The sequence below is a fragment of the Ambystoma mexicanum genome, chromosome 2q (assembly GCF_040938575.1).
Source record: "Ambystoma mexicanum isolate Mex_15411 chromosome 2q, UKY_AmexF1_1, whole genome shotgun sequence".
Taxonomy (NCBI): domain Eukaryota; kingdom Metazoa; phylum Chordata; class Amphibia; order Caudata; family Ambystomatidae; genus Ambystoma; species Ambystoma mexicanum.
In genome coordinates, this window is record NC_090924.1 from 1,018,065,802 (window position 1) to 1,018,092,711 (window position 26,910).

Genomic DNA, 26,910 nt, shown 5'->3' on the forward strand with positions numbered 1-26,910 from the left:
TTGCTGGCATCCAAGAGATCGAAGAGTGGCTTAGTGTTTGCGTTGTAGATCATGGGCAAGAATCAGGATCCTTATGGGGCACCTATAGGAGCTGGGATACGGTTGACAGCAGCATTACCAATGAGGACTCTGGTGGTGCGTTCACTGAGGAAGGATCTGATCCAGGCAGTGACCTGAGGAGAGAAATTGAATTTATTGCTAAGTATTATATAGTGCCTTCCTGTGTATGTATTGAGTTGGTGATGTCATGTGGAGTGTTGCCTTGTGAATGTTAGAATATTTACCCCAGGGTTCCACGCTCAGGCAGTTAGATACCCCCAGCCTGGGTGATGGGAGCCAGTGTTATGTCTTGTCCACTTATGTTCTTACCTTCTGTAACTGTAACTTAAATACTTGTTAATAAACCTGTGTCGTAACCTCAGAAAGCCTGGAAGTCACTTTACTAAAATGGTGACGAGGATGGGCTTAAAGAAGAAGAACCTAGGAGAGAGAAGCTGAGTCTGAACGTGTGTGGCAGATGCCCGGCCCTGAATGTGCTGGAGAAGTCCCCTGAGAAATTAAAGGAAGGGGAGTAGGAGGCACATTGAGTCCTCACTACGGCACGCAAATGATGAACAAAAGTTGGGACTTCAGCCAGTGGGGAGGAGTCTGCTGGGACCCGTTGCTGGTCAGGGTGACAGGCGATCAATTGTCTGGATGATGGTTGGTCACGGAGAGGTCGTGGCTCTGCAGCACCCAGCGTAGTTGTGATGACGTCATTGAAGTGGTGAAGGGGTTGGCGATACTGTGGAACGCGAACGCTGTTCGCAGGAAGGGAGGAATTGTCACGAAGTTCAGCCGCAGCACGCATTGTTGTAATGAGTAGGAGCGCCCTGGACTTAAGTAAAGGACCCAGGGAAACATGCCGAGGTATCCAGGAAATGTATGAGAAGTGAAGCCAAGGTGTGTTACGAGTTAACATCTGTGGTAAACAGATGAGCGTTTGTGACAATGATAGGCATGGCGAAGCTTGAAGAGGTTAGGAAAACACAAGAGTGCGGTTTTGATGATGCCGGCAAAGCAGTGCCAAAGGAGAAGTATGAAGATGTCTACGCTTGTATCCTTTCCTTATACAGTGGTGATAAGAGGGCGTGCCCATGACTTGTGAGGTCAACTGCAAGTTTAAGAAGTGTGAAAAATGTATGAGGTATGTAGGAAGTAGTTATAACATTTTGAGTATTTGCAGCATTTAGGTAGCTAAAAAGCTACATGGACTTTTAGGTTTAGTGCAGGCCATACAGCCATAAATAGTATTAAACATAAGAAGTATGAAACATGTTTTAAGATTAGTAAGTTGAAGAAGTTTGGAAATGTTTAGAAGTCATAATGGTGATGTGTGCAAGTAAACTGAGTGATGATCAGTGTGAGTTGCGTTGTGTGAGGTAGCACCTCCAGCAGTAATATGTGCCAACGGAATTAATGGAAGTGTGTGAGGGTAGCTTAATGATGTGAGTAAGCTAAAACATGTAACGTTTTGAGGATTTTCAGGCACATAAATGGACTTCCTTGGACACTTCATATTTAACTGAGATGAGAGCTGGAGTGAAGGTCTGAGTGAAATGAGTTAGAACTAATGATTCTGAGGAATTGCAGGGTTATGTTGTAGTAACAACAAAGACTTTCAGCAATTTGCTGTCGTCCTTGCAAAACCAAACGTAACCTGGACATTAATGACTATACACTGTGCAAGTGTGTTTGATTCTAACAAAACCAATATACATCTTATAAATTGCAACATGTATATTATCTTTGGTAAAGATGTTAGTAGTGCTCCATGTGAACAGGAAAATAAGAATGTACCTAAAGTAATGAGAGATCAGTGTAGCTATAGTCAGCTAGTGTGCAAAGTTGTGTACCCGCAAAAGGTGTTCTGGGTGGTAGTGCCCCCAGTCTATGCATGAGGTATGCTATAGAATGATGTGAGCATAGAGTTTGCTATTGTACTACAGTGTGGTTTTGGATATCACAATGTGTTCTGGGTGGTAGCGCCTCCAGTTTCGTGTATGTATGTGGTAGTGTGTGCCACAGCGGTATTGGTGGCAGCGCCCCCAGTAGTGAAAGGTGAAAATGGAGAGTGTGTGTGACGGTGAAGATGAGAGGTCTTTAGTGTGATCCATGGTTTTGGGATGGTAGCGCATCCTGTATGACCATTGTACGTTAGGTTAGCAACACCACAGTGGTTTCTGGAGGTAGCGCCTCCAAGTATAGCATAGAGGTTTTATGTGAATATCTCCATAAAAATATGCACGCCTTGTTTCCTCATTGTTCCAAAGTGACTATATGTGTGTAAAAGGAAAGATATGTCATCCCTTGTGAGGTCTGGAACAATCAGCATCACACAATGTTCGTTGAAGAAGAGTGTTAGTAGGTGGAAGGTGTTATCTCTCTTTGTGTGAGGATGAGGACATATGGCTCCCACTTACCCTTGTTCTCTGCAGATAAGTTTGCGCTGACCCAGCTCTATCAACAAATCTTTGGTGACGTCTGCATGCAGCGGAGTTCAATGAGGCGGAGATCAGTTTTTGTGTGAATGAGCAGTGTGTGTGACGTGATCCCTCCTGTGTGGTGACATTTATAAAGAAGGGAGCTGTGTCGTGTTGTGCCTCATGATGTACTGTGTGTGTGTGTGTTGTGCATTAGTAAGGGAAGGAGATGTGCTATATAGTGCCTTCCTGTGTATGTATTGAGCTGGTGATGTCATGTGGAGTGTTACCTTGTGAATGTTAGAATGTTTACCGAAGGGTTACACGCTCAGGCAGTTAGAGCTCCCCAGCCTGGGTGATGGGAGCCAGTGTTATGTCTTGTCCACTTATGTTCTTACCTTCTGTAACTGTAACTTAAGTACTTGTTAATAAACCCTTTTCATAACCTGAGTAAGCCTGGAAGTCACTTTACTACACTGAGGTCTTGGCACAGGATGTTGTGGTCGTCTAAGTCAAAAGCTGTGGACAGGTCTAACAGCAGGAGGGTGGCCAAGTTGGCACAGTTGCAGATCTTGTCCATTTGGAATTTTAAGTCCAGCAGGGCAGTTTCAGTGCTATGCTTGGGAAGGAACCCAGATTGTCTATTACCAAGCATGTGTTTCTGTTCCAAGAATAGTTGGACTTGAGTGTAAGCAAGGTGGTCTAGAATTTTCAGTAGGAAGGGTGCAGAGGTGATCGAGCGGTAGTTTGTAGGTATGGTAGGTCTAGCGATGGTTTCTTAAGGAGTATTGAGATCCAAGCAGATTTTATGTTGGGAGGTAAAGTGTTGGTGGAGAAGGATGCGTTGGCAAACTATGTGATTATAGGTGCTAGTTTATGGGCACATAGTTTCACAATGTGGGTGGGAACAGGGTCAAAATTACAGTTTGTGGGCTTTAGCAGTTGAACGGTGTTAAGCACTATTTCTGGCGTGGCATTGCAGAATGTAAAAGGGGGATCAGCAGGATGTTTGCCCCAGTGGATTGGGAGTGAGAAAGAGATTTGGGGGCTTTGGCAGCCAGCAGGGTCTTTGAAGCATTGATCTTGAGTAATAGAGTGGAGATTTTGCTGGACAAGCCATCTTCTATTATTGTACATCAGGCTTTGTTCACCTGGCAACCGGCAATAGGCGGGATGCGAGTTTCCAGCTCTCTGAGGATAGAGAATAATTATGTTGTATTGGAGCTAGCGTTGGTTATTCTGACATTGTAACAGCTTGATTTGCTGGCTACTATTGCTTTCTTATAGGCCTGGATTGTCATTGCGAGGGCTGTGCAATTGCTGGATATGGGGTGTTCATTGGTTAAATGCTTGAGGGGTCTTTGTTTTTGAGTAGGGCCACCAGATCTTGAGTGAACCAGCTGTTTTTGGGCTTCTGGGGTTTGGGGATTTTACTTTTTAATGGGGCATGTTGGTCGAGAGTTTGAAGCAGGCATGCGTGAAATTGATTGACAAGGGCTGCAGGGGAGTGAGGTAGTGCTTGGGCGCTTGGATTGAGCGTTGCTAGAAGAGATGGTCTCAGAATTCTGTGTGTCAGGTTGCAGATATTTGGTACTTGCATAGGACATTGGCTGATAGTGTGGTGTTTCTGAAGTTTAGGTAGGATGAGAATAAAATGTATGAGGAAGTGGTCAGACTAGGGGACTGGTTCAATGGCTGGCTGAGATGTTGATAGTTGCATTGGGAGTAAGGGTCCAGTCTAAGGTGGAACCTTTGGAAGGCATGGGTGCATCTATCAGTTGGTTGAAATTCATATTATTGAGAGCTGTTGTGAGTGTGGTGGCTTTGGGGTATTGGGCATCATTGTGGCCTAGGTGGAGGTTGCCTAGAATAATGCATCTGGATATGGGGTTCATGAATGGAGTGATCAGGAGTGGGATGTCAAGGTCGGGGTTACTGGGACATAGTTGTCTGTAGATAATGAGCACATTGAAGGTGGTGCGGGGGTCAGTAGTTAGTTTCACAAGTAGAATTTCATACCCATGTGCAATGGGTATTGTGCAAGGCCTAATCTGCAGGGAGGATTTGGCGATGATGGGGACCCCTCCGCTTATGGTGTTGGGGGCAGTCTGTCCCGAATATTGTGCAATTGGCCAGGATAGCTAGGGAAAGCAAAGGGCCAGAGGCATCATGAAGCCAGGATTCAGTGATGGGGAATAGGTCCAAGTGGTTTTCCAGGATAAGGTCATGAATGTCTATGCAAGTGTACCTAGGGATCTCACATTGATTAAGGCACATTGTAGGTCCTGTGTTTGCTGGGAGAAGGGAGTGGGGCAAGAGTCAACAGGAGCTGGGAGTGTTTTGGTTGGTGGTGCTGGTGGTAGTGGTGGTGGTGAGGGGGTGTGGGTCCAATGGCTTAGTCTGGCCAATCTGGCAGCCCCCAAGATCGGGCTAGCTGTAGGTGTGAGAGCACAGGTTCTGGTCAGGAGCCTAGATAGGCGAGATGGTCCCAAGCTGGGTAGGTTGGTGGTTGTGCACATTGTACAATGTGTGGCTGCCAGTCGGTTTTGTGTGTTTTGGATGGGTCAAACACATTGGGGGTTGTTAGGCCCTGTGTAGAATTATCCTTATTTATTTATTTATTTATTCGAATTTGTTAAGCGCACAGCAGACCGAAGGCATCGTGGCGCTAGTTACATAGTTGCTTATACTTAGTTACATACAGTTCAAGTCCGTAAGTGTTACATTGGACGCAAATATCCTTACATGCATGCCTACATTGGACGGAGAGTTTCTGGAAACGTATGGTTAGTTGAAGAGGGCAGTTTTGAGTTTTATGCGGAAGGAGGTGAGAGATGTTTCCGCTCTGAGGTCAGTGGGGAGAGCGTTCCACAGTTTAGGTGCGAGGAAGGGGAAGCCTCTGCCTCCTGCCTTAGTCCTATTGATGCGAGGTATGGTGAGTTGGTTGGTGTATTGTTGTCTGGTCGGCCTAGTGGATTGAAATCTGTGTAGTGTGTCAGATAGGTATGAGGGAGCTGTGAGGTAGATACATTTATGAGTGGTAGTAAGGATTTTTAAAGAGATGCAGTCCTTGTCTGGGAGCCAGTGAACTAACTTCCTGGCTTGCGTGATATGGTCTCTTTTTGGTATGGTGAGGGCTGCTCTAAGGGCGTTGTTTTGTGTTGTTTGGAGCCTGGACAGGTTTTTTTTTTATTTGAGGTGCCGGCTACGAGAGCATTACAGTAATCTAGTTTGGCTCCTATGGTTGCTCTAGCTATGGAGAGGCAGTTGTCCTTGGTCAGGAATGGTTTTATTGCATTGATGAGTTTGTTGCTCAGTGCGGAGGCCGATACCATGGCGCTGACTTGTTTGTCCATGGAAAGGGTCGCGTCTATGTGTACCCCAAGTGTTTTGACTGAGGATAATACTGGGATGATGCAGTTATCTATATTGAAGTTGAGGTAGTGTGGGTCGAGGTTGGAGAGTGTGGAGTTTTGGCCTAGAATGAGGATTTCGGCCTGGTCTCCGTTCAGACAGAGTCCGTTAGTAGCCATCCACGCTTGTATGTTGGAGTAGATTTGCTGTAGGGTGGTGGCGTCTTGATAATAATGCCCCGTAAGGGGAAGGAGGACCTGGGTGTTGTCAGCGTAATTTGTGTATGTGATCCCAAGTTCGTCCAGTTTATCAAAGAGAGGCTTGGTAAAGAGGTTATAGAGCGTGGGGGCAGTGCATGAGCCTTGTGGGACACCGCAGTGGATGATGGAAGGTGCAGCATGGGCTATGTTTGAGAACACTTTCATGGCTCTACCCTCTAGAAAGGAGGTTACCCAAGATGTTGCATCCTTAGTGAAGTGGGCTGCATGCTTGAGATGACTGGTGAGTGTGTTATGGTCTACCAAATCAAACGCTGCTGAGAGGTCGAGGAGGAGGAGGGCAGGCTTACCCTTGTCGAGGATGTTAGTGATTTTGTTTTTTAAGTCTAGAAGGGCGGTTTCTGTTCCGTGTCCCTTGCGGAACCCAGATTGTCTTTTTCCTAGGATTGCATTGGATTCAAGGTAGAGTTGAATCTGTTTGTGGGCGGCCTTGTCTAGTAATTTCAAGAGGAATGGGACTGTTGTTATGGGTCGGTAGTTATTGGCGTTGGCCGGGTCTAGCAATGGTTTTTGAAGAAGGGGGAGCACCCAGGCCTCTTTAAGGCTGTCTGAGACTGTGCCCATTTTGAATGAAGCATTGATGAATGCTGTGAGAAGAGGTGCAAGCGGTTCTGCGCAGTCCTTAATGATTTTTGGGGGACACACATCACCCTTGCATTGTGAAGGTTTGAGGTGTCTAAGGATGTCAATGACCTCGCTTTCGGGGATTTCGGTGAATGAGAATTTGGGCATGTTGCTAGTTCTAACATTAGGTTTCGTTTGTAGATGCAGGCTTTGCTTGGGTAGAGTTTTGTAGTGGTGGGATATTTTGTTTTGGAGGATTTTAGCCAGCATGGCTGATTGTATGCCTGTGAACCATACTTCGTCTTTAACGATTTCATCAGGGCAGGAGGGTGGTACGGTTAGTTCTTTAAAGATACTGAAGATTTCTTTGGAGTGGGTGTTAGCAGAGGAGATGCGGATGTTGTAGGCTTTGGATTTAGCGATGAAGATGGCGTCTTTATATTTTTTGGCTATGGATTTGAAATTATCTTTTGTGGTGTCACAAGGATTGTGTTGCCATTTTTTGAGCGCCTGGCGTGTTTTTGCGTAGTGTCTGGAGTTCCTCTGTGAACTAGGAATTGGAGTGGAAGGATTTCTTTTTAATTTTTGTTTTCTAGCGGGGCAATGGTATTGACAGCCCTAGTAATAGTATCTTTGAATATTTCTGCAAGGATGTTTGGGTCTGAGGAGAAAGGGGGTGATAGGCATGGCAGATTGAGATGTGTGGTGAGGTTGTCAGCGGTGAGTTTTTTGGCACTTCTGGCTAGGGTTGCCGGAGCAGTGGTAGGTACTTTCGTGTGTGTTTGGACTGGGATGTCGAATTGGAGGTAGTTGTGGTCTGTCCATGGGAGGTTAATATTAGAAGTAATGGCCGTGTTACAATTATGGTCTATGATCCAATCCAGGATGCGTCCTTTTGCGTGTGTAGGTGAGGTGATTTTTTGTGTGAATCCTAAGTCCTGAAAATCCTTTGCTAGGGAGATGGCAGTTTTGTCTTTGGGGTCATTGAATCCTAGGTTGAGGTCTCCTATGAGTAGTGATTTGGTGGATTTCTTAATATTGTTACCTAAGAGGTGATTGACGTGGCTTATGAAATTGGCAGCGGGGCCAGGTGGTCGATATATGATATGCATATTTATAGTACTGTTTAGCGAGAGTGCTACTTTGACTGATAGGGTGTCTACATTTCCTTCCTCTTGGTGTGGTATGATTCTGATGGATAGGGTTAGCTTGTATATAAGGGCTACCCCTCCTCCAAGTTTGGCTATCCTATCTTGTCTAAGGATGGCGTACCCTAGCGGGAAAGCTAACATGATAGCTGGGCATGAGGCTTCGTTAAGCCAGGTCTCAGTGATTGCGAGAATGTCTAGGTCTTGAGTGGTTATCAGATCCTTAACTTCTAAGGCGTGGGCATGAAGATAGCGTAAATTGATTAAGGCGCATTTGTATGGCGAGGGGCACAAGTTCTTTGTCGTTATGGGCGGTGTGTCTAACTTTGTTGATGCTGTACGTGATATGTAGGAATAGTTGCTGGGTGTGGCATGATGTATTCGTTTAATGTTGTGGTCTATGGAGGAATTGTCGTGGTAGGTGTGTGTGTTCACTATGGTGGTGCGTGCGCTAAGTCGATAGTTTCTGTGTAGTGTGCGTGTGGGAGCGACATGGTGCTGAGATGGGAGGGTGCGGGATCTGAGTCTGACTAATCTTTGGTGCAGGTTGGACGCCTGCGTGTTTGTGTCCATTGTGGGTGCACAATTGGAGGTGTTTTGGTTGTGGTAGTTAATCTCTAGGATATGGAGGTTGGGTGTATTAGTATCAGTTGCCAGGTGCTGTGTTTGTGGGTGATGTGTGGTTTTGGTGCTCTTTGTAGGCATGACTACTGATGCGTCTGAAGTGGTTGGCATCAGATGGGTGTCATTTATTTTGGGAAGGGTGGGTGGCATGGGAGTGTGGGGGTTGTGTGCAGGTGGGAAGAATATAGCAATGGGGGCACGTTAGGTGCTTGTGCAGGGCCAATAATTTCCATAAGGGCTGTAGTCAGTTGCAGTGTGGTAAATGTTAACGGGTTTGCGGGACGGTCCTGACGTGGCTTGCACAAGATGATCCAGCGGGGTAGGGGTTAAGTGCATAGAATACTTTGAGATATATCTTACTTGCTCTTATTGCCTCATCTTTAAGCAATTCAGCCACTATTTATGCAGTCTAGTGCTTTGTGAGTCTGCGTCAAATACTGCTCACGTAGGGTCTGATTGGAGATGAAGATATCACATAAACCTTCTTGTAGCAAATGTAGGAGTGATTTATTAGTAAAAATAATATTGATATAGAGGTATGTATGGTGGGAAATGAGAAAGAAAATGCAAATCTACATCACTAGTGTGCAGTATTTTTCACGTGTTGGTCACTCCTAGGGAGGAAATATGAGACATTAGTAGCTTGTGGAGTTTGAACTTGTCAAATCTTGGAGAAGATCTAAGTGCAGATTAAGAGGACAATTAAGATCACCAGCAATTATCAAAGCCTTCAGCCAAATATTATTTCAAAAACCTGCCCTTTTCAGCCCACAAAGAAGAAGAGGTGTTCCGGCATTCGGCTTTGAGCAAGTATTTGGCTGAATTCTGGCTAGAAATGAGATATTTAGCCACAATTATAAAATGAGATATTAGGTTTTGCCCGAATACTTAATAATTATCACTCGAAGCCAAATAGTTTCCCCTACACAATACATTAAGTACTGCTTTGAATGCGTGCCTGGAATCATTCAGCCATGTCATGTTTATCATTTAAATGGATCATTAAACAAATGCTGCTGTCAATTCTTTGATTGAGTACAGCCAGAGCAGAAGTATGAAAGTGCAAACAAAGTCCCTGCCCTTCATGTGCCGGACAGATAGACTTTCATCTGGTGGTTTGCTGGGGAGGGGTGAACTGAAGCAAAACTCTCAATATTTTGAATGTCTCCCTGGTATCCCTTGAGGTGGAACCATAGTTTGACGTTGTTAATGGAAAATGGTATTTTCTTTAGGCACATATTGATTTGCTGATAACCTGTGTTAGAAATCTGGAAGTTACAGGTTCCAATCCTACCAAATCCCAATCCAAATAAAATAATTAAGTGGATTAATATAGCTGTTGCAGAGATCCAAACTCTGAGTAAAATAGCTCAGGAGGTAGTGTGCCTGCAGCAACGAACTGTATTCAGCCTGCAAGCTAAGGTTATAAAGCAAGAAAGACAGCCCAGTGGGAAGTGTGCCTGTGGCAGAGATGTGCTTATAATATCGAAACATAGGTTACAATTCCTGCCCTCTAGCTTTCTCATGTTGCCAAAATGAGTCTCTTTGAATTGAATAAAAGTGACAGATGTTAATAAAGAACATGGATATATTTGTGTAACCAAAATGACCCAGTCTGTGGCAGCAGAAATATTCCTCCCAACATCACAGAGTTAAAAAAAGAGGAATACTTGTGTGATAAACACACAGAGATATAGGTTTACAATTTAGAAACATTGGACGAAACGGATGCCGCAAAACATATGTCTCAGCACTCCCTATACATTTTTGTCTTGTCTTTTACCATGCTCTAAAACACCACACACATACCCCACCTGAAAAAAGGAAGACAAATACTCTCTTTTAATGAAAAGACATGTTGCCACTGCCTCATCCCTACTCAGTACCACAGGTAGAATGCATGGCTTTAGAATCCCAAAGGTTTGTATTCAGTAGCACCTCAGCAGTCAGCATGGTGCTAATTGATGTAATCACTCCTTTTGTTTTTCGGTGCCTTGCTGGAGCCTGAAGGCTAAGTATGGGCAGGCCCAAAAAGAACATTTGAAAGTTTAAGTAGGCACATCCCAGTCTCCCCTCACAGTGATTGCATACATGCATATTATACTTTTGGGCTAGTCTTAGTTACTTCGGCCCTGCCCAACAAGCAACACCTATGAATACACAAAAATACAAACTGAATGCACACAAAAAAAACTGTGCTGTTATTGAACAGTTTATGTTCTGATCATGTATTCCTTTCATGGTTTATGCAGACATCTTCCGTAAACAACTAAGAAAAGAAATGCAATAAACAATGGATATACATATTTCAAAGTGTGTTTTTAATTTACAAAGTGTTTTTCTTGTCTACGTAACTTTATTTATTAAAAAGGTAACTTGTCTGACTATTCGTTATTTGGCAGAATATTTAAATCTACTACTCCGTACACCTTTACAAAGTAGTATTGTTGGATGTACGACCAGATACTTTGATAGCTCATAGACATTGGCTTCTAATAAATCTAGAAAAAGCTGGGTACTAAAAGCATTTTTACTTGAGTTGACAAACGGTGTGTAACCGTTAGTCAACTCAAGCAAAAAAAGCAAAGAAAGGGCCACCAGGGATCGGGGAGAAGGGACTACATGTAGTCCCTTCTCCCGTTCTGTGGCGGTCATTAAAAAGTATTGCAAAAAATAAACAAAGAATGGCCACCATGGATCGGGAAGAAGGGACTACATGTAGTCCCTTCTCCCTTTCCATGGTAGCCATTAAAAAATATTGAAAATAAAAGTAACCAAAGAAAATGGCTGACATGGAAAAGAGCAAAGGGACTACACATAGTCCCTTTCCATGGCAACCTGACAGAGAAAGGAAACGAACAGCGAGGGAGTTGGAACAGCAGGTAAGGCTTTGTCGTGTGGGCAACGACCCGGCGAGGGTCATGTTACAAGCTCATTTGCCCTTGCTGGGTACTAATTTGGAATCTAATGTTTTGTGGGTGATGATGGGCAGCCACCTCCGTCTGCACAGTGCGAATGAAAATACCTAAGAACCATGCCATCTCTGAGTTTCAAAATGTCATCCTGCCTCATATTGGTCTCCAGTGGAAATGCAAGAACCACATTCTCTTTTTTCAGGTGGGGGAGTACATTTTCTGATTGTGACTTTATAGACAACTTGCTAGTTTACCCACAGTCAGGTCAGATAAGGTGTCCTTCATGCAGACCCCTGATATATTATAACAGTTGAGGTAGATTTTGCATTTGAAAGCAATATCTTTTTGTAGGTTCTATGGAATTATATAGAGGAAGAAAGAAGTGATGAAGGAATGTAGCCCCCAAAACTGAGTTGAGGTATGTAACGAATCACAGGCATTCATCCCTTCTTCCCAAGGAGGACCGCTAACCCCTTTGAGGCTACGGAGGTGAGCCCACTCCGCAACGCTCTCCCAAGCGGTAGAGGCAAGTGGAACCTCAGTGGGTAAGACTTCCTCTGATGGAACAAGGACTCCCATTCAAGTGAGGAACTCCCTTCACCAGTAAATATGATGGCAAATATGGGTATGTCAAACCCTATCATCTGTCAGGTCTGTGCTATTATTCCAAAGAAAAGGAAACTTTCTCTTTAAGAAAAAGTGACCAATACACTGAGACGAGTGGATTGTAAGAGGAACACTCCTCAAGTATGGGAGGAGAAGGGAGATGAGAAGCGCAAGAGCAAGGCACCACCAAGCAGGGGAGGTTGGAATCGTACAAAAATGTCACCCTAATTTGTGCACCCCTGCAGTTACTGCGACTTTGGGGGTGCACAAAATGAGGGTGACATTTACTGGGCCCAAGCACAGCGGGCGGTGTCCCCCGCTCTGCTTGGGTGCCGTAACGGGAGTCGGGGCTTGTGGGGGTGTCCCCCGCTTAGGATTCTGGTAAGTGGGGGACAGGAAAGAAAAAAAAGAAAAGCACCCTTCAACGTCAGCTCTAACCCACATTAGTGGGAGGATCTGACGCCTCAGGGATATCACGGTGCAGGCGGCACACACAGAAGTGTACTGCCATAAAAGGTTAGTTGGGGGTAGGTGTGTGAAGAGAAAAGCTGGCCGGGGAAGCGGGCACAGTGAGCTATATGATCACTGCGCCGCGCCGTAACTGGCATCAGCATTTCGGCCGTCTCAGTTATGTCGCAGTGATCACATAGATCCGGGGAGGTCCCCTGGTAATGTGAACCTGGAAGCCACAGAATGATGCAGAGCCTACAAAATCAAAATCTACAGGGAAGTAGCAGAAAGAACGCTGAGAAGCCAGCGTAACTGGTGTAACCGAGAGTCTAAGAAGTGACAAGCCAAATGGGGCTCGAGAACTGGCGGTGGCATGACAACGAGAGAATCGGGGTGAGCAGCCGGCCCTGCCATAGAGACGCTGCAAGCAACAGGAGGAGTGATGAACACTAGTGAGAGACATCGAGGAAGTCAGCTCAATAGTGCGGTATAGAAACAAAACCATCACTGGATCCGTAAGCTCTCCGAAGACATTTTGTGGTGAGACAGAAGGTAACAGCGGAGGGGTGAGGCACGGGAAGATCATGGACGAGTATTATATAACACAAATAACTCATCCCAGTACTAAGGGTCAGAAGTGTTTCTCATGACCCTTTATTTTGTTTGGAATAGTGATAGGGTCAGATAGTGTTTGTTTTTGGATGGTGGACAGATTATTTTTTGGACATTGGAAAAGACGACTAAGAGCACCTTAACAATTCCTATAAGTAGGGACAATCCACGAGGGAGTGTTCGCTTCTGCAACTCAGATCAGTGGGCTTGCCACAAGGGAATTATTGGAGGCCACACCCCCCCTACTCTTTTTGAACACTGGATCTGGCCTGCCAGGGTGAAGAGCACGGGGGGCAGGGCACAGGTGTTCTGCTTCTGCAACTCGAATCAGAGGGCTTGCCGATAGGGGATTATTGGAGGTCACGCCCCTCTACTCTTTTTGATCACCGGATTTGGCACTCCAGGATGAAGCCCGCGGGGAAAGGGTGCGGGTGTTCCACTCCCACAACTCAGATTAGGGGGCTTTCTGCAAGGGAATTATTGGATGCCATGCCCCATTTCTCATTGCAATGCATGGGTTAGGAGAAGCGTCAGCAAGCATTTTAGATGAGTTCGTTGTGCGTCTTGCGTTTCTGCATTTTGAAGAACCTATGTGAAAAATAATAAAGATGCGCGTCAGTGGGTGTGTCCGTCACCTACGTCATAGCACTGAATATGTTCTTTGTGTGGATTGGTGTGGGAGTGTCCAGTGTGCATGTTTGCACGGGTGTTCTGACCGTTGGCTAGGTCGTCATGGCATCTCTAACGATGTGTTCATTTACAGTTGAATGGTTCAGTCGAGTTCATCCATGCCGCAGGAGTCGGCTTGGGCAGGGCAGGCTGGTGGGCAGGCTGGTGGGCACATACGTATGTTCCTGTACCAGGGTATTTGGTCGTCTGGTAGATAGGCAAACTCCTCTCGTGGCGGGTGTCTGGACCGCAATCCTCGAGGCCAGGGGCGTGAGGGGATTGGTGGGAGTCTTTTGTTCCATTCTCCCACTTCAGTCCCCCCTCTGGTCGACTTGTCGACCACAAACATATCTTTTTCCTTATCACCTCTTACTCTCCATATTTTAGTTACTCCTCCCAAGTGGCCATGGTGGTTGACATGGTCGTCAAATGACCAATACATATATACACAGGTTCCTCCAGGTGTGCAGTATACCCATTTCCCTATGTAGCTCCTTGGGTTTCTTGGGTTTTCGAGCTTCACAGATGGTGGGTCCAGGTGGTTGGTGATGATCTGTTTGCGCAGTTTTTCTCTTTCTTTTATTATTGTGCCTGTGTGCTGGCTATCATCTGTCGGCATCAAGGGGTGCATACCAGCCATTTCGATCATTTCGTCTGTAGTGTGTGCCTTCCGGGCCTTCCAAAATCTTATTATGATCAGTGCAGCTCCAGCCAGTATTATGCATCCAACTATAATCTTCAGTCCGTCCGACAGCCAGGATGGCATCCATGACCATAACATTGAAAACCAGCTGTCATCCTTCTTCACTCCTTTACTTTCTTCCATCATTTTGGAGTGCATCTGGGCCAGTTGTGATACTGCTTCTGTCAGTGTACCATTGTCAGCATCGTTAGCAGGAATGAATGTGCAGCATGATTGTCCTATCTTTGCGCAAACTCCTCCTTCCATTGCTGTAAGGAGATCTAATACATATCTGTTCTGTACTGCTACCATCCTCACTGCTCGCAGTTCCTCTTTTATTGTGTTGAATCCATTTACTGTAGAATTAATTGTCATCATTAGCTCCCATCGAGTTATCTGGAGCCATTTTGCGTTTGCGTAAGCTTGTAGTCCCGGATGTATTATTGATGAGAAGAACATTGCTGCTCTGCTGAATAGTCTGTGTTCTGGAGGGATTGAAGTGAGTGCTGTTTCCGACCTTCCCCATAGGTAATTTCCTGTCAGTGGTTCTCCTTGTCTCTTCTTTCTATTCAGGACATTGTTGTTGTTGTCGTTTCCGTTCTCTGACCCCTTCTGAGGTTTTACAGATCTCTTCTTCCTCTTGTTTCCTTCATCCATTTTAGGGAAGTTCGCCATGTTCACATGTTTCTGGGGCACCACTAGTGATGGGACATTAACGTGTACCATTGTGCATATACCATTCCACAGCGGGGGCAGTGTGTGGTATGCCTTGTTTCCGCAGGCCCAGTAATGGTCCATTAATACTGCGGTTCCTGCTCCCCCCTCAGGTAACTCTGTCACGCTTGCACAGTTGGTGTTGTATCCGACGTCCACTTCTCCTCTATGTTGGTAGCATATCTTAGGTGCGGACAGCGGCAGTATGCTTATTGGGTCTTCATCCTTCTCCATCCACGTCATCATGGGTACGTACTTGCCCCAAATCGCCCAACATCTGTTATTGTGTTCATCAATAGTTGTAATATTTTCTCTTGTTACCATGTTGCTGCCAATCACTCCTATGTCCCATTTGTTGTCCATGTACACCTTCCCTGTTATTGTTACCAGTGGTCTTTCCCAACATCCTTGTTTACCAGGAACTTCAGTGGCGTACCAGTCACATGGTAGCTATTGTAGTGTTACTTTCTTTGTTTCTCCCTTTTCAGGACCACTTGTCATGTATCTGAATGCTTCAGCATGCAAACTGCTTTTGTGGTAGCTCAAATAAGTCTTGAGGAAGTTGTTTTCGTATGGATACGTGTCTCGCGTTTTCCACACCAGTCTCACCACCGTCCCTTGAAATCTCCCTTTCGTTTGGAACAGTGCCAGGTATATTATACATCGTGCTGTCTTTTCATCTATTTCCGTGGCAATGAATGTTCGAGAAGCGCTCAGGGCGTATGGGATCAATGAACAGACGTAGCAGCTGTCTTCTGTTGTCTGCTTACCTATTTGGGTCATGTGTTGGTACCACATGTTGTTCGAGACGTGTGCTGAATCTGTTATGTAATTATCAATACCTTTGTTATCTGAGTATGTGCTACGTTTAACTCTATTTCCCTTATGTGGAGGCTTGCTAGTACCACCTGACGTAACACCTGTTGCAGCCGTGGGTGGGGGTACATTAGGTTTGGGTACAGCCAAAATATTGATAGCATAACTTTTCTGCCATACAGAGGCAGCCAAAAACCCAGTGATCATCAAAATCCCTATCACCTTTATTACAGAAGCTAGTCTCACCGGCATTTTGCTCTTACCTTGCTGCAGTCCGGCAGCTTATTCTTGCGACGTTAAAGTTGCCCGCCTGAAAATTCTCAATATGCTTGTTATTAGTGTTAGTTGTTGTTTTCAAGCTCTCCCTATCAAGTAGTCATTCATTGCCCAGGCGAAGAGCTGTTCCCACGCCAATCTAAGCGATCTGTCTCTTAGGGCAGGCAAGTGTTGGTGAAGATGGGGCATTCATTGTTCTATTGCCAAGATAAATGCTGTGTAGTAGACATGTACCCTCCTTCTTTTTAGGTAGTTTGGCCTTTTTATGTGATATACAAATTGGTGTGATAGGGCTTCAGGGTAGCTATCGTCTGAGGGTAGCATCTACTCCTGGGCAATGAACTTTATTAGTTATCTGGTTTCTTAGCAATACAATAATACGCGGTACCTGCATGTGCGAGAAAGAAAAAAGAGAACATTCAAGTGTTTTCATGTGTATATGTACAAGAAAATGTCCTTCAATTGGATGGTTACTGTAGTGGGTAGGAGGTCGATGGGCAGAGGGTTTGGGGTTCAACTGGCGGAAGTCTCTTTACTCTTTGATCGTGTGACCATGGGGTGGGCGGTATGGGAATTACCAGTTTCTATCTCAGTAGTTGTCTCTGGGGAATCTGGGGGGTGGCAGGGTATGGAGACACTTATGTCCTCAGCTGTGGTAGAAGTCTCTTCCTCCGTGGGTGACGCTGTTGCTGTTCTTCCAATGGCCCTGTCGGTGATGCTAGGGCGGGTCTGGAGTTTGCAGATCTTTACGTCGTGTAGGTGATTCCAAGCACGCTTATCCTGCAACTTTACTGCTCTCGTAGATACCTCCTCTACAAGGTGGGGACCAGTGAAGCGTGGGCTGTTCCACTTTCTATTGAAATTGCGGAGTAGCACGTGGTCACCTTTAGCAATTTTGCACAGTTTTTCCTCGTCTTCTTGTTGATAACTCTTAGACCCGCCCCGCGTTCTCTCGAGCTGTTGAAACACAAACACTACACTAGTAATCAAAGAAGACACATATTGGTACATTTCATCACCAAGAACAGTTGCAGTGTTTTCATAGTCTGTGAATGGCCTTGATGTTGGCGTTAGAGGAAGGCGCATTTGACGTCCGGTCACCACCTCATGAGGAGTGAGGTGGTGGTCGGAGCCTGGTCTATTCCTTAGCTCAAATAGAGCTAGCGGAAGGCAATACAACCAACTCTTCTTTGTTGTTTGCTGTATCTTTGCAATTGCCTCCTTCAGTAGGCCATTCAGGCGTTCGCATATACCGTTGGCCTGCGGGTGATATGCACATGCAAATTTATGCTTGATGTTCAGTAAGGATGTGATGTGCTGGAACATCTCATTAGCGAAATGCGGGCCGTTATCCGACCGCAGTACCTCGCACACTCCCCACCTGGGGAAAACCTCCCTCACTAGAAATGTAGCTGCTCTAAATGCATTTGGATGTAAGCAGGGTCCTGCCTCAATCCTCCTGGAGAATGGGCATACTACTACAATCATATACCTTTTTCCTTGACATACGTTGATCATATCAACGTAGTCAATATGGATGTGCAGGAAGGGTCCCTCTGGCCGGGGTATAGTACCTTTTATCACTTTCAGCGTGTGACCGGCTGTAAACTGTTGACATGTGAGACAACTGCTGATAAAATTTGTCACATGGGAATTCAACTCGGGACAGAACCAATCTTCCCTAATTCGTGCTGCAATAACTTCCTTGCCTGTGTGGGCTGGGTGGTGGAGTTGGCTCAGGGCGGTGTTCAATAGTGCCAATGGCATTACCATCTTTCCAGTGTTACCCTGGCGCCATAGTGCGTCATTTGGTGACATTGTACATCCTCTTTTTACCCATATTTCTTTTTCTGCCATTGGTGCAGCCGCTTGTAACTCCATTATCTGTGTGGCTGGGAGATGGGTGTACCCTTCTCTTATCAACATCTCTTTAACTATCCCCCTCCCTCTCCCTCTCTCTGACTCTGGGGGGTTCCATATCTCACCAAAATATGCGGCATACTTCGCATGTGCGTCTGCTGCTGCATTTCCTTTTGAGACATGATCTTCTCCGTTAGTGTGTGCGAGACATTTGACCAAAGCTAGTTCTTGGGGATCATTTATTACTTCAATTAACTCAGCTAACAAGAGAGCATGTTGCACTGGGGTGCCGTCAGCTCTCCTAAACCCTCTTCTCCTCCATTTAGACAATCCTGAGTGGACAGTAGACGTGACATATGCGCTGTAAGAATATATAGTCACTCTTTTGTCAAAGCTTTCCTTGAACGCCAAGATCAGTGCAACCAATTCTGCTGCTTGAGCAGAGTAATGTTGTGGTAATTGTACGCATTTCACCGCCACACACACCAATTCCTCTGTCATTTTTACCACTGCTGCCCCAGTTCTCCTTATCCCATCACTTTGGTCTATTGTTGATGACCCATCAATGAACAAGAGCTCTCCTCCATTTAGCGCATCCTCTTCAACTTTTCTAGTACCTGAGTACATTTCGGTAGTCTGCGTACAATCATGTGCATAGTCGCCTTCCTCAATTACTTCCTCTATAAACCTTGCAGGATTAACTGTGCTGCATCTAACAATTGATAATTCTGGTCTAGATAAGATGATCTCATAACCTGACGCCCTCTGAGTGGTTAGTGTGGACTTAGGCTTGTTCAATATTGCAAATAGTGCATGTTCCACAAATATTGTGGTTGGGCACCCCATTGTAATTGATGATGCTTTCTCTACCGCGAAGGCAGCTGCGGCGAGGCCTTGTTCGCAAGGGAAATGTCCTAACATTACAGGATCCAAGTGACCGCTGTAAAATGCTACTGGTTTGTAACCCATGCTTGTTTTTTGAGCCAACAGTGCTTTCATTACTGCTGAGTCGCAATATGAAAATATAAAGAATTGTCGTTCATAATCTGGGGTGGCCAGTACCGGAGCAGTTGATATTGCATCTTTCAGTTCCTCAAAGGCCTCTTTCATTTCCATTGTCCACCCCAATTTTTTCTCCCCTTTGTTAGCTTCTTTTAATGCCTCAAGTAGGGGTCCTATGTATGAGCTGTAATCAAATACCCATGCTCTTCAGTAGTTGCACAGTCCCGGAAATTGCTGATGAGTCCTCTCTGCATTTTTTTTCGCTTGTGCTGCAAATTATTATATCGTCAACATACTGCAACACTGTGCTTTCCAATTCAATGTTTCCCAAGTCCATCTGTATTACTCTGTTGAAAATTGAGGGTGACTCGCAGTACCCTTGTGGCAATCTGGTGTGTTTCCATTTTGTGTTTTTGTACGTGAAGCTTGTTAGATCTTGTGAGTCTGGATGCAGGGGTATTGAGAAAAAGGCATTTTTGAGGTCAATCACTGTGAATCGTGATGCCTCTGCTGGAATGCCACACAATATTGTGGCCGGGTTTGCTGCTATGGGGTATTCTGCTTCCACTATGTTGTTCAAGGGCCTGAGGTCCTGGATGAAACGCCAAGACCCTCCTTTAGCTTTGCGCACTGGATATACGGCTGTGTTACATGGTGATTCTGATGGTACCAATATGCCATTATTTATAAGGGCCATTATTGTTTCATATATGCCCTCATCTGCCTCTTTTGATAGTGGGTATTGCTTCACTCTAGGGAGTATTGCACTTTTTTTCAATTTTATTCTTACCCCCCCTGTACTCTTTATGCACCCCACGTCATAGGGACTAGTAGTCCATAATGATGTTGGGACTTTTGCCATATCCTCCTCAAAGAAGGGAACTGGGGTGGATGTTGGTGCTTCAAGTGCCATTGCAATTTTCTGTGCCACTTGTTTGTATGTCACTCTTAGCCATATGTCTACCCTCATCATAAATACCATTTCACCTTCTTCCTTTTCTTCTGAAAAGAGCTCCTCGTCTGACACCTGGGTGAGCCTGCATCCCTCAGCTAGGGCTATCACTGCCCTCCATGCTCTTCCTTCTCTGTCTTGGGCATGTACTGCGATATAATCAGCAGTTGCTATAATGCTCTCCATGCTCACTGAAATCACCTTTCCTTCTGGTTCAATGGCTGGTGTTTCTGGTCTAAACAAATAGGCTGTTGGCCTCCTCCAGATCTTTCCTTCTATTCCTGGCATCCATGCGAATGCCATGTCTGTTCCGTACTGGAACAGTTCGCCATCTACTGGCTCAGCCCTAATCACTGTCTGTCCACAGTATGGTTGCATAATTTGCCGTGCAGCGAGGATGTTTATTCCAGGAGTGGAGCAAATTATGCCGTCCTCCGTAAAGGAGATCGTCATATTCAATCTGCTCATTATGTCTCTCCCAAGTATGTTTACTGGTGAGTCCCTAGAATATAAAAGTGGGATGGACATGTCATGATCCCCTATCGATAAGGGAATGTTATCAGTAAAGAGAACCAACCCCCTCGCCCCAGAGAATCCTTGGGTGTTCATGGCCTCACCTGACATCTTAAATTTACCTTCCCTTATGCAAGACCGGGTCGCCCCGGTGTCAACAAGAAATGATAATTTTTTGTCACCTATCGTTACCTCTATGCGTGGTTCCTCCGCACTATTAGGTGTTACCGACAGGATGGGACACACCAAGGCCGTCTGTGGGCTGTCCTATTGTGGGTATAATGATTGACCACTTCCTGTGTAAGGGTTGTGTCCCAGGACCGTCACCCTTCCCAGTTGTGTTTGCTGTAGTTGTGTATTGGTAGAGGTTATTTTATGGTCTTGAATTTGGGCCGGTTGCTGTACTTGCTGCACTTGATGTTGTGTTATCGCTACCTGTTGTTGTGGTAGTGAATATGTCTGTGGCTGTTGTTGTGTTACTAGTTGTTGCTGTACATTTCCCGGTTGCAGTGCCTGCTGTTGTTGGATGCCCTGCTGTTCCCTTGTAGGCCCTTGTTGTCCTTGTTCTCCCCATGCTGGTGTGCCTGGTCTCATTCTACATGTGCGTGACTTGTGCCCTAGTAATCCACAAATCCAACATACCGGTGGTTCCCTGTTCTGCCATGGAAAGCTCCCTGAATTGTCCTGGTATACTGGTTGCCCGGTGGGGTAGGAATTTCTCAATCCTCCCCCTTGCTGTTGTGTGTTATAGCCGTATCCCCTCCCCCTCATCATTCCTCCCCTTCCCCTGTTATAATTATAATATCCGGCTCCTGGCGTTGAGTATCCTCCTCCCATGTTAGTCGTGTATGGTTGGGGTGGTAGCAGCTGATGTGCTACAATCTGTGATGATTGTATTTGGGAGGGATCTTGTGCAGCCACTACTTGTGTGGGGTTTTGAGTCATTGTTGTAGGTGTAGTTATTAGTGCACCTTCCATCGTGTATTTAGTAAGTTTTTTCTGTACCAATTTAGCCTCTTCCGCTTTTCTATCCTCTTCCTGTTGTTTCATCTTTTCTTGCCCTGTCCTACAATGATGTACTATCGTCAGTTGTATTTCTGGCCATGCTTTTGCTTCCATCCCCACTACCTTCTTCAGTTGTTTCTGAACTGCTTCTGGGAGCCCTTGTATTAGTATATGATAGAATATTGCTGGTGTTTTGTCCCATTGTTCTCTAGTTTCCATACGCCACTTCTCTTGAATTTCCTGGATATAATCAACAGGATCTTCGTTCTCACGCATCTTGCGTGATGTAATTGCTCCTATGTCTGATGTGTCTGGGTACTGTACCCTCAGCGCTTGCCATATTGCATGTCTGCAGTTTGCGAATGGTGCCCCATCGTGTGATGTGTTTGTTATTGTGACCCCGGGGAAGCCTGCTCTCTTCCAGATGTCATCTGCTGCATCCCCCAATATTGATATTAGAAGGCCCTTTACATCCCCCACTGCCAGTTTCTGTCCTGCGGTGTGTTTTTCCATTTCATATATCCATTTTCCTGCACCTCCACTTAATGATGGGAGCCTGCACTTTATATTTTCCTTGTCTGCATGCTTCCAAGGGACGTATTGTGGTCTAACCCCGCCCCTCTCCAGAAGTGGCATTAAGTTGTGTCCTGTTTGACCCCCTGGGTTCCACAAAATCGAGTCCGTGTACCCCTCCTCTTCTTCCGTGTCTTCTACATCATCAATTGCGTCCATACTTCCCCTGCTCGTAACTGTTTCTCCTCCATCTCTTCCCCTTCTTTTATCATTTCCTTTTTTTAATGTGGGCGTGTGTATTCGTTCTCCCTGCCTGCGTCCAGGGAGATCTCTAAGCCTGTCTGCATAGGGTGTCAGTTCGTGAGGGGCGGGTGCGGGTGTAGGTGGGCCTGTTGCACGTAATGAGTGTGGGGTGGTGGAGCATGTTGGACGGGATGATGAGGGTGTAGCTGCACGTGTCTGTCTTCCTGCCATTCCTTGCTCTTCCCCCTCACTTCCCTCCAGGTCTTCCTTTCTCCTGCAGGCCCATGGTGATTCTCTATTTGTCCGGGTGATGTATAATTTATCTAGGCTTTCCCTTTCACTATTTCTTCCTTCCTTCTCCATTCCTTCTTCTTCCTCACTACAAAAGTCATCCAGGAATGACAACCCCCAATCTGTCTTTTTCCCCCTAATCGTTACTGTTTTTAAGTCTATTAGATCCGTTCCTCCCGTTTCTTCTTTACCAATTGCTCCCCTTTGTGCTGATGTTGCTGCTACTTCTGTGTCTCTGTGTACATACCTCCTTACTTCACTCTCCCCTCTCCTATCTTCTCTTTCCCCTTCATTTTTCTCCGCTATTTCTCTACCAATTTCCTCTCTTTTCTTTTTCAATTCCTCCATTACTTCACTACTCATCTTTTCCAATATCCTTTCTTCTTCTCTCTTCCTTTCCCATCTCGCTCTTTCCCGCTCTAATATACTCTCTATCATCCTCCCTTCTTTGTATTTCTTTGTTGTTTCTGATAGTAATCTCCTCTTCCATATTTCCATTTCCTTTTCTTTCTCTTCTTCCTCTCTTTTCTTGTCACGCAGTGCAGCTCTGGATACCCTTTCTGCTACTGCCTTTACCCTTTCGGCTTCTCTCTTTTGCTCCTCAGTTCGTTCCCTCATTTTTTCCAACTCATTCTTACTTTCTTTCCCTTCCCGTGCTCTCTCTCTTTCCTCTCTCTCAAGCTGCTTGATCAGTTCATTCTGCTCATCCCTTAATTCTGCTAATCGTTCCTCCAAAATCTCTTCCTTTTGTCGTAACAGCTCTTCCTCCTTTCTTTTCCCCTCTTCCCCTTTTATTTCACTCTTTCTGGTATTATCCTTGTCCATTTTCCTTACTACCTCTTTCTCTTCTCCAGTTAATGAATCTCGTAATTTTAATAATACCTGCGCAGCTACCCACTCATCATGTCCTATTCCCGCGATCTGTTCTTCGCCAGTCCTCCCCTCCCCTGCGGGCATCTTCGTATGAGCTGATCCCGTCGTACTATTCTGCTCCCTTCCCGTGTGGCCACCTGTAGCTGTATATGGTGGCGGGCTGTATGCCGGGTTCGAGTACCCCTCAGCTGCCCTTAATTGTTCTCTTACTATTTCTCCTAGTTCTCTTAAAGGATATAACCCCCCCCCCTCCGTTTTCACTACCTTCGCCAGGGGCATATCGTCGCTCTGTTCCTTTTTTATTTCTTTTTCGTTTGGGTTATTATTCTTTTCTCCTCCCTCTTGTCCATTCCCCGTGTTCTGTGTGCCTTCACTCTCTTTTTCCCCATTCTCTCCTTCCCCCTTAATCTTCTTTTCTTCCGTTGTTTCCCCCATAGTGAACATTCCGTTTGGTCCTGGTCGGGACCCTTGGAACATCGCCATAGGTTAAACACCTCCACGTGGTGTGCCAACTTCTTCCCCTTGTATGTGTTATGCAGATGGGTTAATAGTGAATGTTGGGTATATGGATCGAAACTGCCATTAGGCGGCCATGGTGTCGTCATTTTGTTGTCTGTCCCCTGTGTCCATTCTATGCTGTATTTGATCAGTTTCTCCCTATGGGGTGACAGTGTTTTACATATATGCTGTAGCGGGGTAGTGAGGGTGTTCCCCCACCCTCCCGATCCTGTCCCGTATGACATAGTAGCACTTCACTTGTTATCCTACCCCTATTTGGTAGCGGTTATCTTGCTAACAGTGTACGCTATACAATCTCAGATCCTTACCTGGCCCCGTAATTTTGGGGACAATAGTAAAATATAGCATTTGCATTTGTATATTCTTTTCTTTCTTTTCTTCCTTTTCCGAACACCTTTACGGCCCCCTACGGCCGAGGCGCACGTAGCCCCCTGCGGCTGCGTGCCCTGTGCAACGTTCTTATACAGCCGTCCCACTTTTGTTTTACCCGTCCTCCTCTTTCTTCACTTGTCGTGGCCGGCGTTCTCCATGCGCAGCCACGTCCCCCTTTTCACCTTGCCCCGATCTACTTGTTACCGTTTATCTCTGTCTCCGCTCCCTTACCATTATTCTCTTCCCCACCACTCTCCGAAAAGTGCCTTGTGTTCGAGATATCCTATGAAAGCCCTACTGGTGACGTCACCGATCTCTTCCACAACTACTGGTAAGTTCTTTACATGTTTTTAAAAGTTCAAAATACGCTTGCAATCTACCCCTGTTAACCCCACAGCTGTCCTCTTGTCATGCCTGGAACAAGGTAATCAACAATATAATCAGACTGCGCACGCTGCGTCGCCTCGCGTGTGATACGCCCCTCGACAGGAGGGCTTAACCAGCCAATTATCTTCGATATTAGGCAACCAGCTAGCTACCACCGACAGGGAAACGTCATCTATCTATCGAGTTTTCTGCTCGATCAATAGGGATCCTCATCTACTCATTGATCAATAATCACCAAATCGTAGGAAACCGCACACACACACACCCTTACAGGTGGTCGCGACCTAGGCCAATCAGTGTCTACGAGCGGCCGCACGTGATGTTTTCGTGCTCCGCCCCCTCCTCTTCCGTAACGTAGCGGACTGCTCTCGCACTTGTCCAGCTTCCATTCACTTCACCCTCAACACTAATTTATCAAACCTTCGCCGCGCACCTGTGTAACACCTCCCACCTCCCGTATTCTATTCCCTCCCCCTCCCTTACAATTTCACATTGCTTGTTGGGCGTGGCCTACTCACCAAGTTCTCTTGATGCGGGGCCGCTCGACTGCGTGCACCCCTCCAAGCGGCTCGCCACCTCCCCTCGTCTGGACCACGCCTGGACACTCGCCAACCGCGGGCGGGATACTTCTCAACCGGCTCCCGAAGGCCAATATCCAGATTGCGCTGTCCGGTCTTCTCGCAATTCCGCGATGGTCCTGTAGTCCTCAAAAAGGGGGCAGCGGCAGAGGGGGCCGCGCCGCCGGGTCTCCTCGCAACGAGAGCACTCGGAAAAATAAAATAAAAGCAGATCTTAAACAGATCTCAGCAGTGCCTCCAACTTGTCGGGGGGGAAATTCTCCCAGGGTCTGCTGGGCCGTCCGCGGACCCCCGGGCAGGGAGGCCCCAACTCCTCCCGCGTATCCCAAAATGAGTATGAGGCACACGCAAGAAGCAAGGTGGTTCTGCTGTTTATTAAACAACTGCAGGGATGGGTCAAGGATCGTACGCGTCCGTCCTGACTCTCTCTCAAAATTCGTGGGGCTCGCAGGCTCTTTTTATCTCAGTATGACGCGCTACTCGCGTCACCTGGGAAAGTTAGCAAAAAACCTATCGTCACTCTGGATTGGTTCCTCGAGTGGTAGGGTTAGTATAGCATACGTATAGAGAACGCTGTTAGTGGTTGAGGGTCAGTCAGGTGGTATACTTGGGTTGTCCCTTCTATTAGATACATGAAAATTGTTACATGAAGACCCCTGATGATTGGCTAATGTTAATGGCGTCAGTGATAAGTGCCCCATGTTCTGATTGGTCCACTCGCGAGCCCCCCAGCTTGGGACCATCGTTGTTCCCAGCTCGCGGTGCACCTGCCATTTGCAACAATGTGTAACTATGTGTTTGTGCAGACAATGCGTGGATTTGTTCATATGCTTGAAGGCAGACTACTCCCACCGCCGCAGATGTCTATTGAGCCGCTTCATTGTTGCTGCCTGTGTCTCAAAACGTGGGACCCAGGCGCCTCTTCCCTCCTGGGTCTGGCACCCTGTCAGGTTCGGCTTGGTCACGTGAGGAGAGACCGTGGTTGAGGCAGAATTCTGCACATTTAATATTGCATTTTCCACTGTGTGTCTGGCTTAGTTTGCAGGTGTGACCTTGGCTTCGGCTTGTGGTATGCGAGTTTGCAACATTGTTCCCTTGGCTGTCTGTTCTCGCCGGGCTCATTCTGCAGGGTCAGCAATTGTACTCTTGCTCGTTCAATGTTCATGGAGGCTCTTGCTTGCAGCCTACTTGGGCCTGGTGCATAGGTGGGGATGTTTGATGCACGGCGCTTTAGGTTATGGTATCATATTGCTTTATCCCCAGTATCATGTCTTCGTTATATTTCTCATTGCAATGCATGGGTTAGGAGAAGCGTCAGCAAGCATTTTAGATGAGTTCGTTGTGCATCTTGCGTTTCTGCATTTTGAAGAACCTATGTGAAAAATAATAAAGATGCGCGTCAGTGGGTGTGTCCGTCACCTACGTCATAGCACTGAATATCTTCTTCGTGTGGATTGGTGTGGGAGTGTCCAGTGTGCATGTTTGCACGGGTGTTCTGACAGTTGGCTAGGTCGTCATGGCATCTCTAACGATGTGTTCATTTACTGTTGATTGGTTCAGTCGAGTTCATCCATGCCGCAGGAGTCGGCTTGGGCAGGGCAGGCTGGTGGGCAGGCTGGTGGGCACATCCGT

General features: G+C 46.2%; 1 protein-coding gene across 1 annotated transcript in view; it reads left to right on the top strand.

Moving 5' to 3' along the window:
* CUBN (cubilin) overlaps window positions 1-26,910 on the top strand; it is a 1,794,835-nt gene that overhangs the window by 1,740,425 nt on the left and 27,500 nt on the right. The gene's annotated exons all lie outside the window — the stretch shown is intronic.